Genomic DNA, 12,492 nt, shown 5'->3' with positions numbered 1-12,492 from the left:
GTACACATCGTTCACTGGCTTTAGGCTCTGGCGTGGCAGGTCTGTGTAGGGATCTGTAGCTGTTTAGCTTGTGTGAGATTTGTCCTTCTCAGCGACTCATCTCTGGATGTTGAAATGCAGCCAGATTTTCGAACGTGGCCACAGACTGACCAAGAGGCCGCTTGCAGAAATGTAGGCCCCAAGCTCGTCAACATTCTTCAGTGTTCCTCTGTGCGTTTGGTAATGTGCAGACAGTCCCTTAGCTGGGTAGGCTGGAGGCGGGGGCGATTTGTAGGGCTGGATTGTTTCTGCTGCATTATTGCAGAAGGGAGGAGCTGAGGGGGAAGAGCCCCTGAGGGCTCCCTGCGGCCGATTGTTTGCACCAAAGGGGTTGTCCCCCTTTTCTGCTCATATCAAAACAGGGAAGCAGCTCTGATGGCCATGGGTCCCCGGGGGAGGGGCGGGAAATCATTGCACAGCGCGGATCATTGCACACATACAAAACCACCACGGCAGGGAGAGAAAGGGGAGCTGTTCTCGCCTGGCCTGGGGTTTCTATTGCTGTTGCTATAAAGGGAGGAGCCCTTTATATTTGCAGCTGGTACTTTGCAGACTGTCCCTCCGTGGGTTTGTTGTGGTGCCCCGCCGGGGTGTTTGCATAGGCTGATGTAGTTAATTCAGGTTCCTTGCCAGGTCCGGTTAGCTGAGGAGTGCTGCTGATCCAGGAGGGAGGAGCAGAGAGATGATGTGCCTCCCTTGTGCAGCTGGTAGTTCGCAGACGGTCCCTTAGCAGGTGGGGCTGGCTTTCTGCTGCTGTTGATGGTGAGAAGGACTGAGATCTCAGCTGCCCTCTTGCAGGTAGGGAACATCATCTTTTCATCTCTCCCCTCAGCCTGAGCAAAGGGGGACGATCAGCAGCAGCCATTCAATGCATGAGTAGAGAGGATTTCAAAGGAGCAACTCCAAAGGGCAGGCTGCCTTTAATTGATCCCACTGTTTCCTGGGGTAGTGGCTGAAAGATGCAATATTATCATTTCTTGCCCAAGAAGAGGTGAGAGGGATCTGGACTAGGAAAAGTGGAGGAGATTGAGGGAGAGGATATTGTTTCATTTGGAGCGGGGATGTTCCCTTTGCTCAGTGGATGTGTTTTCTCCTATGCGTGTTGTTTTTAGCTCCTACAGAATTAGTGGAGAAAACGGGCCAAAATTGGGCTCAGACTATTAGATCGTGCGGAACAGAATCTGATATCTCATTCCATGGCAGCCTGCACAGGGTCAGAAGGACCTGGTGGAACAAGGTGCATTTAAAACAAAAAATCAAGCCTTAACAAAAGGAAAAAGAGAGGGAGGGAGAATCTGTGTATGTCCCCTAACGTTTGGTTGGAAGATCCTGACTGTAGGTGGGGAAGCATCCCTGTGGAACTTTGGGTGTTGGAAAGGGGCTGGAATTCTTTTCAGCTGGTTAAGTTAGGTAGAAAAACCCCAAAGTGCTGACAGAACATGTTAATTTCTCCTGCTAAAGCCCTCTCTGTACAATGTGGTTGTGGCTGTCATTTATACACATACCCATTAATGAGTTCATGGAAGGCACTCTGATGGCAACTTCTGTGACTTCTTGCTACTCCTTATCCTAGTGCCACGTTTACCACTCCAAGAAAGCAGGAGGTGTATCCAGGATGCAGATCGTTATAGTGATTGGAGTGATTTTTGCATAATTACACTCTTATCTCTACTTTTCTTTTCCATAGAGTGGTGATGATAATAGTAATACTTATAGAGCTTTTCAGCCAGAGATTCCAAAGCACTTGCTAAAGGCAGGTGAGCAATGTTATCGCAGATGTAAAAACTGAGGCATAGCCCTGTGAAGGGACTTCTCTGAAATCACACAATAAGTCAATGATAGAGCCAGGAATAGCACTCCATTCTCTTGACTCCCAATCTGAGTCCCTGTACACTGAAGTGTGCTGCCTCCTTCCCTTGATGGGAGATAAAATATCATGCTGCCTCCACTGTATCATTCCATGGCTTGTTGTCAGTTTCCCACATCATCAGGGCTTCAAAATCCTCCTTCCTGGAGCTGTGCCTGGTGATGTTGGAAATGCCAGGAAATGCTTCATGCTGGCAATAAAAAAGACTATTCTACCTCATTTCACATAAAAACACTGGGTACTGAGAAATTGATGACTCCAACTGAAAGTATCTGTGTGATTGGGATGATCTAATGCTCTGGCCAAGCTGCTCACTCATGGCTTATGACTTCATCCAAAGCCATCCACAGATATGTAATGTCGCCGTTTCCCTTGCTTGCTACCTCATTCAGTGTAACAAATGGCTATGTAACACTGTGTATTTATAATATATGATCATTTGCTAATAGATTATTATTGAGGGGGCACAGCCTTGTCTGGCCAAGGTTCTGTCTGTGTGGGTATCTCCTTTTAACTGTTTGATGAAAATCTCACGGAATGATCAATGTCCTTGTGTTCTTACATTCCAGACAGTTCCAGCAGGGAATGGTATTAGTGTCTAGATACAGGTTCTCCCTGCAAACTTGGGGCAATTCCACTCTGTGACTGGGGGGACAGATGAGGGAGGATTCTACCTAAAATAAAGCTCAGAGAACAAATATGAATAGCTTCATCCCCCAGGGACTCAGCTGGGGAAGTTATTCCCTTCCTTGAAACATGCAGGGGCTGAATAATGATGTTCCATTCCAGACTAGGCTGAATTTTTGTGGGGGTTGAGTGATTCCTAGGTATGTGTCGTGTGGCTTGACAGGTGCTGTGGAAAAGTGCATGGCTTTTATTATTATTGGAAAAAATACAGGAAAAAGAGTCAGACCGGAGCAGAAGTCTGTACAGTGGACAGTTATAGCCCATTGAATCGTGGGATGGAGACAGGGAGAGCCCTGCTGGCCCATTGCTATCCTGACTCTCCTCTGGCTAACATGTCTAAACTGGCATAATACAGGGGTGGAAGAGTGAGTGGGTGGGTGGACATGAGGAAATCTCTCAGGAAGGAACTGTCTTAACTTGATCCAGCATACACCCTCCTGCAAAGCAATGCAAAAATCCAACATTTCATGGTCTCCTCGGCAGCCAAAACACTCTCTTTCAGCCTCTCTGGAATTTTGATTCTTTGCCTTGTTTATATAGCAACATCTTGGCCTTCCTGCGACTACAGTGTAACCATATCTAAATGCATGTAAACCCTTCATTTTACATAATAAAACTTGACACTTTGGTAGCATGTTCTCATCTTCAAAGATTGTCACAGACATGAACTAATTAATCCCCAGTTCAGGCATCACCAACAGCTGGAAGCATACAAAGATCTTGCAATGAGAGATTGTAATAACAGCCCTGGTGGTCATTGTTAGTTATTACGTATACAGAGCCAGAGGTGTCCACGGTGCTTTACAGACAAATAAAACACGACAGGTTTTTGCTCCAGGAGCTTCCATTTTCAGTTAAACTAAACCAGATTTGACACAGTCTTCTCCATCTCATAGGAGGAGGGATTGTCAGTGTTTTTGAATATTACCCCATTTCTTCTAGAAAACGCATCCCTCTTTTCATTGTGCTGTTTTAACAAAGATAGAGACAACTTTATAACAGCGACAACTGGATTTAATTGATGTTAAACTAATCAGTCAGTCACATTAACTCTTATGAAAATATCAGTATTCTTGTGATGTAAAAGCTAGCTATTCCATACGAGTGATATAAACAATATTGCATTCTACATTCATCAGTCTTGCCTTCCTAAAAGCAGCACTTCTTTACGTTAAACACATTTATTGCAATTAAAATAGTGTCTTGTAACTCCACTTTGAGGAAAACATTGCAGCACTAACGAGAGAGGCCTGAGGAAAAGCAGGTTTGGTTTTAGATTATTACAAGACTGAGATTCACGTTTGTTCTAAGTTGTTTGTAATTTCCCCATTCAAAAAGTCTAGAATAAGTTTACTTGTGACATTTGATAAATGAAATAGCCTTGAATCCATTGCTTGTTAAGCTCTGTGTGGATAATGTTTTCAGTTGAAAGGTCTAGAAGGTGTTTGGGGAATGGAAAGTGGGTCTGATAATGGAATGTGGAATCCATCAGGACTGAGGACCAGATTTGTAAAGGCCCCTGTGATCACTGTTACTCATCCTCCTATGTTTGTCACACTCAGTTGCTGTGTCTCATCTTAGGGCTTGTCTACACACACACATTGTACTACTTTAACTGCACCGGTACAGTTAAAGCTAAACAATCCCCCTAGTGCGGATGCAGTTATACTGATGCTTATTCCCCTTCCCTTATGGGAATAAGTGATACTGGTATAAGCACCTTTATACTGGTATAAGCACCTTTATACTGGTATAACTTTGTCTCACCCCATCCAAATAATTATATGGGCACAAAATCTGTGTGTGGATCTTAAATCAGACTGTAAGTCCTTCAGGATAGGGATAGTTACTCCAGCACCCAGCACAGACCCAGCTGGGGCCTCAAGGTGCTACCACCGTACAATTTACTACTAATAAAATGTGCCCCTCTAATAAAACCTTGCCGCTCTCTTAGACTGTCCCATGGCAGCCCTCTGCTATGCAGCACATAGGTGTGTATTATCCTTGTGTTGAACATACAGAGAAATCCTTCAAACAAAAGCCAACATCAGTATAACATTAAAGGGCTGGTGGGGCAGAGGCAGGAGCCAGGAATGTCAGGCTGAGGAAGATATTGAAGGCTGCTGCAATGGACGTGATCGAAGGAAGGGCACAGCATCATCACAGAGGGAATTTCCCTGCCCTGGGTGTGGGTGGCCAGGATCCTGCCAAAAGCTGTCTCTTCTCTTGTGTGGTTTAGGTTAGCTGTAGGGAGATTAAGGTGCTCTGAACTGCCTGGATGAGAGAGGACAATATAACCCCATGGGCTGCTCCTCTACTGGCCATCGGCCACCAAATGCTTTGTCTTGTCAGTTTTATGACCAACGCAAGATCTCCAGCAGGTGACCTTCATGGTGCAATTCGTAGGAGTGGCCAGAAGTTTGGATGTTTATGCAGTTCTCTCAGAACTTGGGTTCAAAATCTCAGACTCCTTTTGAGAGATTTCTAGATTTTTCTGCCTCCAGCTGCATGGGGAATCCACCGAGAGTAGGATGACCAGATGTCCCAATTTTATAGGGACTGTCCTGATTTTTGGGTCTTTTTCTTATATAGGCTCCTATTACCCCCCCATCCCGATTTTCACATTTGCTGTCTGGTCACCGTAACTGAGAGCAACGTTTCCTGGGGTGTGTCAGTGCTTCAGTGTCTGTTTTCTATCTGATCCCGAGCAGGCAGAGCTGGGCAGGAGGGAAATATAATGTCAAGAAGTGGGGAAATAACCAAACTTTTTGAATTGCAATGTGAGTGTGGGTTTGTGCCTGTGTGTTCTGATTGCACATGTGACAGAGTGCTAGGGGCTTAGAGCTGACTTAGCACTCTGGTTACCGAGGGTATGTCTACACTGCAATTAAACACCAACAGCTGGCCCATGTCAGCTGGCTTGGACTGTAAAATTGCAGTGTAGATGTTTGAGTGCAGGCTGGAGCCTGGGCTCTGGGACCCGGTGAGGAGAGAGTGTCCTACAGCCTACCCTGACTATCTACACCTCAATTTTACCGCCCTGCAAGCCTGAGTCAGCTGACACAGGCCAGCTGTGGGTGTTTAATTGCAGTGTAAATATACGCTGAGGTACTAGCTATCTCCCCACTGGAGTGGATTTAATTGGGGAATGGGTGCTCAATGGCTTAAGTAGGCAGGAGGCTGACAGCTAATGAGAACAATCAGCCCGGAACAGTTAAAAGACAGGGAGGAAGGCAGTGCAATGAGGGAGGCTGGCAGGGGCTAGGGAATAAGGATCCCAGGATGGTGAGCTCTTGTCATCTCTTCCCGGAAGGGAGAAGTTGACTTCTAATTGTATGTTGCTGCATGAGACTGTCCTGGTGACCTCGTGAAGAGGACCGAATAAAGATGGGTGAAGAGGACCCATCCAGCGAATTTGTGGTGGTCCAAAGGGCAGAAAAGGGAGCCTGTTACATCACTATTGAGGGCTTGTGTATTGTTGTTCTGTTCTCTTATCTTAAATACTCATTAAGATGATTAATCCGGGATGCTGTGTTGTCACTGAATGATTTCTATCAAATGTACTTGTTCTTTCTCTCCTCCCCACCCCCAACACTTCCCCACGGTCTTTCTTTTCATGTTCTTTCCTCACATCCTTTTACGTTAAGGATCAAAAAATGAGTGAATAAAATGTTCGGTTACTTCCATCTTTAACATTTTACTGCCTTTTTCTCGCGGTCCTTTCAAATCAGTCCAGCCACAGTGGAGACAGTGCACTCGCTGGGTGTTTCTACTGACATGATCTGCAGTGAAATACTTAAGTGTTGAAATGTCTGGCATAGCTGTTAGGTTTCAGAATTAACTTGCCATTGCAATTACACCTCCCAAGAACTGCTGCTTCAGGCGCTCTGGCTGAAGACTCAGTGCAGTGCTGTCTCACTGAATCACAATCAGGAGTTTTTTCTTCACAATCAAAAGTGCTGGAGGTGAAATCCTGGCCACACTGAAATTCAGCAGAAGTTTTGCTATTGGCGTCAATGAGGCCAGGAGTTCACCCTTATTTTGGTGGTGGTGTTTTTCATTTGAAAAAAAAAACTTAAATTTTGCAGAAAACAGCAGAGATGCAAAAACTCTTCTGAGAGCCTCACTATAAGGCACTGTTTCCATGCTGTGCCTCTTCCTATGTCCTACTCATGCAGCAGCAGAGTCAGCATTTTACAGGTGGCAGGTGGGGATGGAGAGGAACTGAAGCACAGAAAGATGGCTTGACTGGCTCAAGACCACTGGTGAGTCGGTGGCAGAGATGAGACTAACCTCAGGAATTCCTGGCTCCCAGACCAGTGTGCTAAACACTAAAAGGTGCTACCAAAAAGTGACCCGAAAAGCATTTTCAGCTTTGTGTGCCTGTTTGGTTTAGGAGTCTCAGTTAGTCCCCAAATCTGGGCAGACTCCACGAATTATAAATGTTTGTTTTAACACCAAGTAGCTGAAGATCATTTCTCCCTTCTCTTGTTTCCCAAGATCCGAGTTCAGGGTGCCATGATGGCCCATGTTGCTAAAATATATGAACCAAGTGAGCAAGGCAGGGAGGGCAGCTCTAGGCTTAGTTGGCGCTTGGGATATTGTCAATTGCAATGAGCGAGAGGCCAAAGCTACATCATTTGCCCTAGACCCAGGGATGCTGGAACAATTTGTATAGTGGAGGTGCTGAGAGACATTGAAACAAACTGTAAACCCTGTATATGATGGAATCCACTTCAAGCCAGTGGGTGCAACTGCACCCATAGTTCCAGCCCGTCTCTAGACCTGAGCTTCCCCAAAGTCTGAGGGCATTTGGAGCTGGAATTTGGGTTTAGACTTAGCTCTAGTTTTCGCATAGGAAACCACCTAATCCTGATCTTGGGTCCTGGCAGATTGTAAAGTCTTTCAATTCCGTTTGTCCCATTTTGATCCAGCTGTGGGAGGCAGAGAGAGCAGCTGTGTCAGCAGGGTGATGTCTCTGTTCCAGGGTTAATGGGACTAACCTGTGTAACTGGATTTCTGTAACTATGTGTCAGGGATTGGCCTGGGTGGGTGGGTGTGTGTGTGAGAGAGAGAGAGAGAGAGAATGGGGCATACTCCAGATAAATCCTCGGGACTAGGAGCACCCAAGGTTTATTTTTACTGTTTTGAGTTTTGTCCAATGCCACATCTGTTGTTGTGTAGGAAAGAGTTAAAAATGAACCTGCTCTGCAGCCTTGTGTCAGGTGCTTGTCCTGCTGCCTGGGCCAAAGGACGCACAGCTCACCATTTGCTTAATGTATTGCCCATGAGGAATATGAATAGCAAGTGTGGCAGTGTTGGTGTATTTGGAGACACAGCTGCATCGCAAGGCATCCCTACCCCATTTATCCCCTGGTGGGAGAGGGGTTTCCACACTTTGGCCCACCTAGGTTGACCAAAGAGCAAGTATGAAAAATCAGGATGGGGGTTATAGTCGTCTATATAAGACAAAGCCCTGAATATCAAGACTGTCCCTCTAAAATCGGGACATCAGGTCACCCTAGGCACACCAGAGCTCCAAAGAAATTTAGTTCCTACCTTACTAGGTACTGGCCATCTCTGTAGGCAGTTCCCATCATTAATAGATGGCTGTATAGTACTGAAGGGAGTGGGATTTGGGGGAATAGCTTTCCTGAGCAACATGAAAACACCTTTGTCTCCTCCCCACACCCTCCCCACAGGCCTTCTCTGAGTCTCTTCTTTCTTTATATGTCTCTCTGTTAGTCTTTTGCCTGATGCCCTGGGTGTTTCTTCAGACTAAACTCCTATGGGGGGTGGGGTGGAGGGAAGTGGGGAGTGGTTCATTGAAGTGGCTGGATGGGTAGTCTGCAGTGGGGAGGAAGGGCTGTGAGATTGCAGTGGCACCCTGGGTGGAGGAGGGCTGCAGACCAAACCAGATGTCCATTGTGCTCTGAAAAAGCTAAGCCTATAGCCAAATTCAAGTTTATGGCAGTACTTTGTGTTAGTGTCCATAGTGTGTGTGTATTCTGAATTTCAAGACCCTAAATGCGAAGAAACTGCCTGATGACACCGTTGTCACTGTTGAGCATTTTGAAATATGAGCACTTACTACCACCCCTTCCTGATTCATAAGCCAAGTGACAGTGAAACTCCTTTCATTGAATTTCAATTATTTTTAAAGAAAACTTCAAACTAATATTTTCTTATGGAACATAATTAGCGAGGAAGCGCATATGTTGTGTCTGTATTAGCAGTGTACCTTGCTTGCACGCCCCCTCATCCTCACCGAACTCAGACACAAGGCTTATTCTTCTTGTACTCTGAGCCTGCCACTTAAATTCTTACATATTCACTCTTGAGAATTAATTTTCAAATATTGGACAGTTATAGACACTAACAACGTATAAACCAAACACATGGTCAGCTGTTTTCTTCCTGCCCCATGGTCCAGGAATATGGAATGGTTTGTGCAGTGACGGGTACATTGAAACCACCTTCATGAAGAATGGCCACAGCCATAGTGGAATCACTGAGATCACCCTGAAACTCTTGAGATTGGGTTGTTAGCCTCCACATATGCAGCTAGCTGGTGGAAGACATTGCAAACATAAATGGCAACCAGGAGGCACAAGTACAAGAGATTCACAAAGAAGGAATGAAATAAAGGATTTCGGCAGATGCAAGGGTCACAGGGAAGCCACTAGTAAGAAGCTAATGCTGTGCATTGATCCCTCCCCACCCACCCCCCCCGTCATAAGCCTCTACAGGCAATAGTAAATATTGTCAGTGGTAAAGTGGCACCACCATCAGTCAGTGTAGATGACACAGGTACAATTGTAATTCACCAAATGCAAGAATTTGAATGTAGCTGCCCCACAGGGTTCTATGACACAATATCAAGGTTAGTAGAGACATTGGCAGTGACAGCAAAGTATGGACAGGTGGTTGGTGCAACAAAGGTAGTTAACACTAATGTTTATTCAAAAGTGATGGGCCTACAAGCAAGTTCACGAGACGTTGACATCAAGAATATTTTGTCGCATGAGTAGGCTCCTGTACCAACGTCAGTGTTCACTGACTCTGGTGACATGAGGATTGCCAAGGCTAAGGAAGCAGATGGTTATAGACATACTCCACAAGAAGTAACCTGCATGGCCATTGAGGGTTCTGGAGTTCTTTGGGTAGTACGTGGCTAGCAAGTGGTGACTAATTTCAGAGTCTACCCTGAACACAAGCAATAGGTGATGTATATCTTTTCTTTGACACGTACCAAGACTTCAGCACAAAGTGTGTCACAAGATCTAGCAGACCTACAGAAGCAAGCAGAGTGCATTAGTTGAGTACAAGTACACAACTGCCTCCACAGAAAGTTGTCTTGATGGTAACTGACAGTAAGAAACAGTTGATTGACATCATTTGTACAGAACTCATTCAACAAGAAGCTTCACCAATGACGCATTCCAAAGCACAAGCCAGTCATCACAGTCGGAGACAATACTCCAGTTTAAATCAACTGGGGAGGTGGGGTGATCAACCGAGAAGATACGGCCTCCTCACAAGAAGAACCTGACAGAATCCTTGTCCAACAAATGGTGATGGTTGCAAAAGAGAAACTGGTGGGAATATCAGTATTATCAGATGACACCGACATATTTGTCTTACTCTTGTACCATTGCCTTGAATGGGGCCTAACATCTTTAGTGATTATGGATGCCCTGAGAGAGCTGTAATAAGCATCCATGCTATTGTGGAGCAACACCACAACATTGTACCAAGACTGTTAGCTGCCCAGGTACTTTCAGCCTGATACGGTAGCTTCCTATTTTGTCCTTCACAAAGGCACTGTGTTGAAGAGTCTACCAGCTGGATACACCCTTTCTCTGCAAGCAACATCATGCAGCAATGCCTGCTGTCATCAAACAGACAACCAAATTCCTGGCTGCATGCTATGGACAATCAAATTATGCCACCATGTCAGAAGTACAGCTGAAATCATGGGCAGCAAGCATTGGCAAAGGTACCACATCAGCACCAACGCTCAGCTCCTTACCACTCATAACTGAAGCACTTACAGAAAACGTAAAATGTGTAGAAAAGTGTTTTGGATCTAAACACTCCCTCCCCACACTTGAGCCACTACAGCATTTGGTTAAAATTGTTATAATGATTTTGTTGAATATATATATTTATAATTTGAATATTTTTCACATTAAAAAGAGTAGACACTGTATCAAATGAAAGTGAGGTCCATGCTATACCCCAAGCCCCTTCCTCATACATCACTACCATTCAAATATGTATTTTTAATAATTGACATTGCAAATGTTAAATACTTGCATTTCATGTATTAGAGTTTTTCCACCTTGATTTTGTATGCCCCAAATTATGCAAACTCTTACTGACTGGGGGTGAGGGGTTGGTGAGGGTGGGGGATGAAAAGGCTTAGCAGTGATAGTGTCATCAAGCAGATTCTTAAAGTGCATGGTCTTGAGATACAGCATCCACAAGAGTATGGCCCCTAACTCAAGGTGTGGCTGCCAAACTAAGCCTGAGATTTGCTGTGGTTGGCAGGAGCCTCTTCCTGAGTCTAGGGTGTGGTAAAGCTTCCCACGGGGGGGGGGAGGGGGGAGAAAGGGGAGGGTTATCTTCAGTATAAGTGATTTTCTAGATTCCAAGAAACTGCATAATAGTTTAATAATGTAACATTGGGGTGAGTGGCTTGCCCAGTCCCCTCCCTCTCCCAGTCCAAAGGTCCTAACTAACTCAGTAACCTTGAAGTGTATTTGTCACCTTCCAGCATTAGAGAGAGGGAGTATTGAATCCCAAAGTGCTTAGCTTGCCACTGAATGCAGCCTTCTGTGAGCTGGGCAGTGGCAGCCGTTTGACAGCACTCGGCAAGACAATAGCTTTTTGAGCAGGAAGGAGAATGGCATCCATCTGAAATGGGGTGAAATGTAATATCCCAAGTTGGAATTTAGCCCAGATGGTCCAACTCTTGTGAAAAGTACCAGGAGATCTTTAATGAGCACAAGTGGTTTGGAGGTCAGTATTACACCTCTGATAGAGAGCGCCTCCATGAGCATGGTGTCCCCGAGCAGCATGGAGGGGCCCTGGGGTCAGTACTGATTCCAGTGCAAGAGTGCCCCTTACTGAATCACCGTGATCAGTCCCTATGCACTGGGGTGGATTACAAAAGCGCTCAGCTTCGCAACTCTGGCTTTTGACAGTCCCCCTCTAAGGTTTCAAGTGGCAGTTGCCCCAAAGCTGCTGTCCCCTCCCAGACTCATTGCACTGAGTCTCTTGCTGTCCAGTCATTGTAGTTCTGATCTTGCTTTCCCTTTCAGTGCCAAACACTCCATAAACCATTATCTACAGTTCCGTGCTGGGCCTGTTTCCTGCCTCTGACCCTATGAACTTGCAGCAGGCGTGGGGCATTCTTTTCTGTCGCACTTGGGCTCTGCCTCAGGATCTTCCATAGGTGATGGGGGCCGTTCTTGTATAAAATACTTGAGTGGATGCTGAGCTCCCAAAATGGTCTCTAGACTTTGCCTTTGTGACCTTGTGAACCTGGGTCTGAGGTGTCCCAGAGGATGGGTGCCTGGGACTGGAAGATCTTCCAGCAAGAGTGCACAGCGGTGTCCCAAGTATTAGCATCAGGCTGCTCTTCCCCTCTGTCACCTGCAGCTGATTGTGTGAGAAGCTCCTGCCTCAGCACTGGAGGGGGCCTAGGCTTAAACACGGCTGCCCATTGTGCTTACAGTGACTCTGCAAAGGCAGCAAATGGAGATTACTAGGAGGTCTGAGCCAGTCGATTGCTTTGATCCATCCAGGATGGAGGTGGGAGAAGTGGGAAGAGGAACGCAGCCCCCAGAGTGGAGCAGAGAGCAGGGCTGCTCTCTGAAGTAGGGGGGCTTACA

General features: G+C 45.8%; 1 protein-coding gene across 3 annotated transcripts in view; it reads left to right on the top strand.

Moving 5' to 3' along the window:
- The first annotated feature begins 509 nt into the window (after nucleotides 1–509).
- TMEM63C (transmembrane protein 63C) overlaps nucleotides 510–12,492 on the top strand; it is a 64,660-nt gene continuing 52,677 nt past the window's right edge. For 2 of the 3 annotated variants that reach the window (XM_045015360.1, XM_045015358.1), the window contains exon 1: nucleotides 511–837. The gene's annotated coding sequence lies outside the window, so the exon portion shown is untranslated. Of the gene's footprint in view, nucleotides 838–12,492 lie in introns of all 3 variants that reach the window. The other variant, XM_045015359.1, reaches the window with a different exon arrangement.

This window comes from Mauremys mutica, chromosome 4 (assembly GCF_020497125.1).
Source record: "Mauremys mutica isolate MM-2020 ecotype Southern chromosome 4, ASM2049712v1, whole genome shotgun sequence".
In the NCBI taxonomy this organism is placed as follows: domain Eukaryota; kingdom Metazoa; phylum Chordata; order Testudines; family Geoemydidae; genus Mauremys; species Mauremys mutica.
Note: the sequence above shows the minus strand (reverse complement) of the source record. Positions and strands in the feature narration are given on the sequence as shown.